The sequence below is a fragment of the Rattus norvegicus genome, chromosome X, assembly GCF_021556685.1.
Source record: "Rattus norvegicus strain SHRSP/BbbUtx chromosome X, alternate assembly SHRSP_T2T, whole genome shotgun sequence".
NCBI lineage: Eukaryota > Metazoa > Chordata > Mammalia > Rodentia > Muridae > Rattus > Rattus norvegicus.
The window spans coordinates 11,096,175-11,103,904 of NC_141554.1; the positions used below are offsets into that span (position 1 = coordinate 11,096,175).

Sequence of the window (7,730 nt, forward strand, 5' to 3'; positions counted from 1 at the left end):
GGGTGTTGAAATCTCCTACTGTTATTGTGTGAGGAGCAATATGTGCTTTGAGCATTAGTAAGGTTTCTTTAATGAACGTAGGTGCCCTTGCATTTGAAGCATTGTTGTTTAGGATTGAGAGTTCCTTTTGGTGGATTTTTCCTATAACGAATATGAAGTTTCCTTCCTTATCTTTTTTGATGACTTTTCGTTGAAAATCAATTTTATTTTAAATTAGAATGGCAGCTCCAGTTTGTTTCTTCAGACCATTTGCTTGGAAAGTTATTTTCCAGCCTTTTACTCTGAGGTAGTCTTTGTCTCTGAGGTGTGTTTTCTATATGAAGCAATATGCTGGGTGCTCTCTTCGTATTCAGTGTGGTAGTCTATGTCTTTTTATTGGGGAATTGAGTCGGTTGATATTGAGAGATTTTAAGTAATAGTAATTGTCACTTCCTGTTATTTTCATTGTTAGAGGTGGAATTATGTTTGTGTCTCTCTCTTTTGGTTTTATTACAAGGAGATTATATTCTTGATTTTTGTATGTCATATTTTCTCTCCTTGTGTTGGAGTTTTCCATCTATTGTCCTTTGTAGGGCTGGATTTATAGAAAGATATTGTATAAATATGGTTGCGTCATGGAATATCTTGTTTTCTCCATCTATGTTAATTGAGAGTTTTGCTGGATAAAGTAGCCTGGGCTGGCAATTTTGTTCTCTTAGCATCTGTATGACATCTGTTCAGGATCTTCTGTCTCTTTATAGACTCTGGTGAGAAGTCTGGTGTAATTCTTATAGGTGTGCCTGTATATGTAACTTGACTTTTTTTTCCTTAGTGCTTTAAATATTCTTTCCTTGTTTTGTGCATTTCTGGTCCAACCTATTTGGAGTTCTGTAGGCTTCTTGTATGTTTATGGGCATCACTTTCTTTAGGTTATAGAAGTTTTCTTCTATAATTTTGTGGAATATATTTAATGGCCCTTTAAGTTGAGAGTCTTCACTGTCTTCTATACCTATTGTCCTTATGTTTGATTTTCTCATTCTGTCATGGATCTCTTAGATGTTTTGGACTAAGATCTTTATTATTTATTATCTTTGATGGTTGTGTCGATGTTTTCTATGGTATCTTCTGCCCCTGATTTTCTCTCTTCTATCCCTTGTATTCTGTTGGTGATGCTGCTATCTATGACTTCTGGTCTCTTTCTTAGGTTTTCTATCTCCAGGGTTTTCTCCTTTTGTACTTTCTTTACTGTTTCTATTTCTATGTTTAAATTCTGGACTGTTTTGTTCAACTTCTTCACCAGTTTGGTTGTGTTTTCCTGTAATTTTTTCAGGGAATTTTGTGTTTCCTCTTTAAGGGCTTCTACTTGTTTACTTGTGTTGTCCTGCATTTCTTTAAGGGAGTTCTTTATGTCTTTCTTAATGTCCTCCATAATTATCATAAAATGTGATTTTAAATCTAAATCTTTCTATTCCGGTGTGTTTGGATATCCAGTATTTTCTTTGGTGGGAGACCTGGGCTCTGATGATGCCAACTAGTCTTGGTTTCTGTTGCTTATGTTCTTGTGCTTGCCTCTCGCCATTGGGTTGTCTCTGGTCTTAGCTTATCTTGCTATTTCTGTCAGTGGCTTGACCCTCCTGTAGGCCTCTGTGTCAGCACTCCTGTAGAACTATTTTCCTGTTTTCTCTCAGCCCTTTCTGGTAACAGGTGCTGTGCTTTCAGGTCTGTATGCGCTACTGGTTACTGTCTTTCAGCTCTTGGTGCAGGCAGGAATCGAATGGGTCCTGCCCCTGACTACTCTTTGGTCCTTGTACCCAGGGGGCACAGCTCATACTAGGCAATTCCCTCTTGCATCAGGAAGGTGGACAGAAGGTAGTCTTCTCTGATTTCTCAGAAGTATTTGCACTTCTGAGGCTCCAGCTCTCTCCCCCACAGGATTTGGGTTCAGGTAGCCTTTTCACCGGTTAATTTCAGTTCAATTCTGGTCACAGACCAGAAATGCAGGTACGGTCAGATGACTGTTCCATATTCCTGTGTCCAGAGGCACTATTCAATTTTCTCTTCTACCAGGGAGGTCATCAGGGGTTGGCAGAAGTGGCAGTCTGTCCTGTGGCCTCAGGATGTTCTGCATGTGTGGGTGTTCAGCTCCCTTCCCCACAGGCATACATTTGGTTTTTAACTTCTGTTAGTTTCACTGTGTCTTTGTTCAGTTTCTGTTTCTATGATCTGTCCATTGCTGAGAGTGGAGTGTTGAAGTCCCCTACTAGTACTGTGTGAGGTGCAATGTATACTTTGAGCTTTTTCCCCCCATTTTTAAAATTAGCTTTATTCCCAAATATAAAATACAGTTTACAATTATTATGTGCATCATATTAACTCAAGGAAAGTAACAATTAGTATTTTAGAAAAAAAGGAGCATAAAGTGTAAGTGTACCTAATTCTGGAACCCATGTTCTGAAATACTAACACTTCATTCAGTTACCTCAAACAAACAAGCAAATAAAATAGCCCATTGGTTACTGAATGCCACTACGACAAAAGAGCACACAAGTGGAGCTTATACCCACCACAAAAACAAACAAACAACAATAGAAAAACCAAACAACAACAACAAAAACCCTTCTAATTCATTTGTGGGTTCAGAAGTCCAAAATGATTCTCAGCATGCTGAATTCAAAATGCCGCCAAGTTGATCTCCATCTGGAAGTTGCAAGAGAATATTGTGTTTCCTTGCCACCTCTTTCAACAGCCAACACAAGAAACACTCTATCAACTGTTTCCCATGTTACATTTCTTTCCAGTATCCAGGGATGCTTGTGAATGCATGAGACTCAGGTGAATAATGAAGTAAGCATTCTTTACTTCAAGTCAGCTGGCCAGCATATTTAACTTTAAACCCTACTTTAATACCCCCTGGATTGACAATTCTGAGGGTTAGCAATTGATTCCTCTAAGTATCTGTTTGCTGACTGAGGAAAATACAGGTGTTCCTTTTCACTGAAGCACGAGAGAATTGTGGTTTTGAGATGCCAAGATGTTTGCCCACCTGTTCATAGCTGCTAAGTGGAAAAGTGGTGATGTCTCTGTCTATGCTGATCATCATCTTCTGCATGGTCAAGGTTCTTTGGCAGGGGTGATAGTTTATTCAAATGGAAATATTTGAGGTATTAATGAGAGGTTTGTCTAACACATGAGGCATCCATCTACAGAGAAGTTCTAACCATCACCTGAGACTTGAAACAGGATCGACTACGACCTTGAAAGGAGATGGCAAAAGCAAAGATCTAGAATTGAAATGTGCTAGCCTGGGACAACCCTACAGAGAGGGGCTAGTGGATCATGGCTCTGCCGCCACTTTTCTCCTTCCCTCTGAACACCCACATTCAACAGTTTGGCAGAAACAGTTTAACACATTCAAATTTGGCAGTTTGGCAGTTTCTGACTGCTTAATGAGTCCACACAGGCCAGCAGTGGAGGGCAGAAGCAAGCAGCCAAAGAGGGGATATGGACGACACCACAGGACAACAAGAATCCCTGGCTTATCAATTTGATGTTTTGCATTAATGGCCATTTATTTCTTGTTTTCACTACAAAGTTTGGTTTTGGAATTAAACTTTATAAGCAATTATAACTGAAGTGTTTAAAAGTCGACATTCTCCCTCACTCAACCCCTGCACAAAAATGCACCTACCTGACTATTCTTACTGATTTGGCTCTATGATTCAGGGTTTTATACTCACTGATAATGACTGCTATTTATTTACTTTTTTCATCTTTATTAACTTGGGTGTTTCTTATTTACATTTTGATTGTTACTCCCTTTCCGGGTTTCTGGGCCAACATCCCCCTAGCCCCTCCCCCTTACTTTGAGCTTTAATAAGGTTTCTTTTATGATATAGATGCCCTTGCATTTGGAGCACAAATATTCAGGATTGAGAGTTCATCCTAGTGGATTTTTCCTTTGATGAATATGAAGTGTACTTCCTTATCTTTTTTGATAACTTTGGATTGAAATTAGATTTTATTTGATAATAGAATAACTAGTCCCAGTTGTTTCTTGGACCATTTGCTTGTAAATTTTTTCCAGGCTTTTATTCTTAGGTAGTGTCTGTCTTTGTCACTGAGGTGTGTTTCCTGCATGCAGCAAAATGCTCGATACCATTTATGTATCCAGTCAGTTAGTCTACGTCATTTTATTGGGGAATTTAGTTCATGATGTTAAAGGATATTAAGGAAAAGTTATTGTTGCTACCTGTTATTTTTGTTGTTACAGGTGGAATCATGTTTGTGTGGCTATCTTCTTTTGTGTTTGTTGAAAGAAGATTACTTTCTTGCTTTTTCTATGGTGTAGTTTCCCTCCTTGTGTTAGAGTTTTCCTTGTATTAAAAATATGAAATGCTTCATGAATTTGTGTATCATTGTCATATATGGGTCATGCTAATCTTCTCTGTGTTGTTTCAATTTTAGCATATGTGCTGCTGAAGTAAGTATCAATTTGTTTTTTTTTTTATAGGAGGGAAAGTACTTTGTTAAGGTTTTCAAGGTGTTTGCCTTCATTTTTTAGTATAGTAAAAGTGATTGTAGGTACAAAGTGTCCAGCAATCACCCCAAGACTAGTCAAGGAGAACCTCCAGTAAAGGCAGATAGCTCTGTTGGCTTGACATGACTGCAGACAGCCACACACCTATGATGTTATAAAGTTTAAAGCTATCAGAGGGTTACCTATCAAAACCAAGTGTTCTGTCTTTTATAGTATTTGAAAAGGGTAGAAAATGCTTTCTCTCTGTGGTCAGTCTCTAGAAGACCTAGTGAATCATACTTATTTTATCAAATCTATACAGGCTAAAAGGAAAACAAGGTCTTTGTGTTTAGCATTTTATGAGTAGACTCGACAGCAAACTCCTGTTCAACATGTCAGAGGAAAAATGTCTTTTGTTTATATGTTATATTGGTAAATTTTCACATACTACCTAAGCTCACAGAGAAGCTGAGTCTGGAATGCAATTTGCTCCTCCCACTCCAGACTCAGCCCTGTTTTCAAAATGGCCTCCAAAGCCCTCTTTCCTGATTCAGTCTGGTCCTCAGACTCTATGACAGAAAGAAAAAGGGAACAAAAGTCATTGTTCCCTTTAAAAACAGCTATTGATTGTGAATGCACCAAAATCACTGAACAAGGTAGAAACAGTTTCTTGGGAACAAACTGCTGGACTATCTCCTGGGAATAAAGAGCAGTAGCTCAGTTGGGAGCAGGTTTATGTAATACTCTGCAGTGTAGAGGTTTTCCTGAAAGCTGTCAGGCTAATCAGAAGTTAGAGATACTTGCTGGAGGCAATTGACCATTATGGGAAGAACAGTGAGATAGCAATAGGTCTTGGTCTCTGTTCTAGAGCTATGAAGAGGCTCCATGACCAAGGCAGGTCCTATACAAAAAGCATTTAATTGGGGATTTCCTTACAGTTTCAGAAGCTTAGTCCTTTATCATTGTGGTGGGAACATAGCAACATGAATGGCTCTTGAATAGTAGCTTAAAACTGTATCCTGGTATGCAGGCAAAGTGGAAGAGGGCATGGGGCAGAGACTAAGACTGAGCCTGGCATTTTCTTTGAAACCTTGAAACCTACCTCTAGTGACATACTTCCTGAAACAAGGCCACACCTCCTAACAGTGACACTCTTAATAACATGGACACTGTTAATACCATTCAAATCTATGACCCCCACAGGGACCATTCTTATTCAAATCATTATCCACGCAGCTTTAAAAAATTTTTTTTCCAGATAAGTGGGAGCTTAAATATCACATGGTTTCTGAGAAATTCTGGTTTTACATTTTTGCTTACCGGTAAGGTTGAGACTCAAGCTGCAATCTTAGGACTTTGCAGCACTGTCATTTTGAGGCCTACTTTTTGACCGAATATTCTAGCCTTTTGTTGATTATAAAAGGTGACATCAATCTTTCTCTGCATAGTTTTGGTGAGTAGGGGTGTTGAGAAGAAAGAAAGAACAAAGTTTAGGGCCTGTAGGCTGTGGACAGCATCTAGCCAGGGGCTCATAGAAAGGGGATCTACTGCTTGTCCCAGCAGTAACTGTCCTTAGCTTGGCAGAGGCAGACTTGGTAGCTGTTGTGGCTGGGAGCACAGAGCATTCTTCTACAGGAGAATTAAGCTGAGGCTTTGTAGTTTAACACCTTCTCCATGGCTTCCCATGACAGATCTTGAAGAAAGAGAGACAGTCCATAGTTCTAAACAGTTTATTGGTTGTTCATGGCAGAAAATGAATGCATAACTCAACATACCCACTTCTCAGGGTGAACCTGAGATTAAATACCCTTTTCAGGGAGGAATGTCTGGGAAGGGAAGCTTATTGACTAAGCCCTCTGGGTCTCTAGGTACATTATGAGCATAGAGAACTCTGTTTTGGGCCTCTGTGACCATAGAACACATTTCTTTTATGTGAGGAGCATGGCACATGTTCTAGTCCAAGAGTCTGGCAGAGAGCAGGGAGTCTCCTAAGTCTCAGGTGTGTGTGCCTGAGTGTCTAGGCCTCAATCTGCTCTTCCTTACCAAAATTCCTGGTGTGTTTTTATGTCCCACACTAAAGAGACAGGGAGTAACCATTATTATATGAAGTGTGAATATTAATGGGCCAAGGACAGGAAGGAGCCAGGGACCCAAGGAAGATAAAAATGAGATCCTGGTGTCAGGACCTGATTCCAGTGGCTGAAGTTTGTAGGCTAGTTTGTGAAGTTTTTGTTTGTTTGTTTGTTTTTGTTTTTTATTATTCTTTTTTCAACTTTTGACTGACTTGTTTACGTACTTGTTTCTTCAATGAGAAAGAAACAAATTTTCAGGTAAATAAGTCAAGGGCCCTCTGATTCTGTAGGATTGCTGAGGCTAGAGAGGTGATGTACTTTTGTAGCACTTGAAAAGTAGTTGACACCTGGATAGTGTCTGTCCATTAGATGGAGTTCTGTTGGGATAAATATGAACTGTGTCTCAAGCCCCTAGTTAGTGGTAGTTACCAGACTTACTCCAATCAAGAAAGGAAGAGCCACACAGCTCTTTGTGTCCTATGAGTAGCTCAAGGAGTGTGTACAATTCTTCCGTTGTGTAGAGGGTGAGCTGAGGAAGTTCAACGTTAAGAAACAGGGGCCATGAGTGGATTTAGTTATGAATGGTTGAGTTTAAAGTGACACTAGAAAAGGGTCCCCTCTAGGGCTAGTAAAGATTATATGATTGTGATAATAGCATGGGTAGATAAAGGGCAAGGTGATAAACAAATTACAGGTGGGTGTTCTTTTAAAAACTAAATCCAAGCTGTTTTATTTTTACCAAATGAAGACTATTTGCTTTTGTGAAAGCCTGATAGCTCAGAGAGGCCAAGAAAGCACCAGCTGACTTTCCCACTCCTCCAATGTCCCAGAAGAAAAAAAGCTCCTTTTTCTTCTCCAAAGTGTCTTAAATACCCTTCTCCTCAATGTTCCTCCTTTCTGTTATGTTTCCTTCCTGTAGGCTGGTTACTTGTTCTGCACCTTGACCTAGGATTGACTTTATTTAGCTCTTGGATTAAAGGTGTATGCTATGGCTTAGTCATACCACAGGTTATTGCTTATAGCAAATAGATAGCTGTAGGATCAAAGGCTGAGCCATATAACAATTAGAAATAGTTTTCTTACAGTCCACAATTTTGGGGCTCACAATGTGATCAAATACCTTGCAACAGGTAGGGATGAAGGGGAAGAAATAGCCTTAGAGC

At 39.4% G+C, this 7,730-nt stretch overlaps 1 non-coding gene across 1 annotated transcript; it reads right to left on the reverse strand.

The window, feature by feature from the left end:
• Positions 1-4,360: 4,360 nt before the first annotated feature.
• Positions 4,361-4,467, reverse strand: LOC120099406 (U6 spliceosomal RNA). Its single transcript, XR_015647265.1, has one exon. It is a non-coding gene; the product is annotated as a U6 spliceosomal RNA (small nuclear RNA).
• Positions 4,468-7,730: the final 3,263 nt, after the last annotated feature.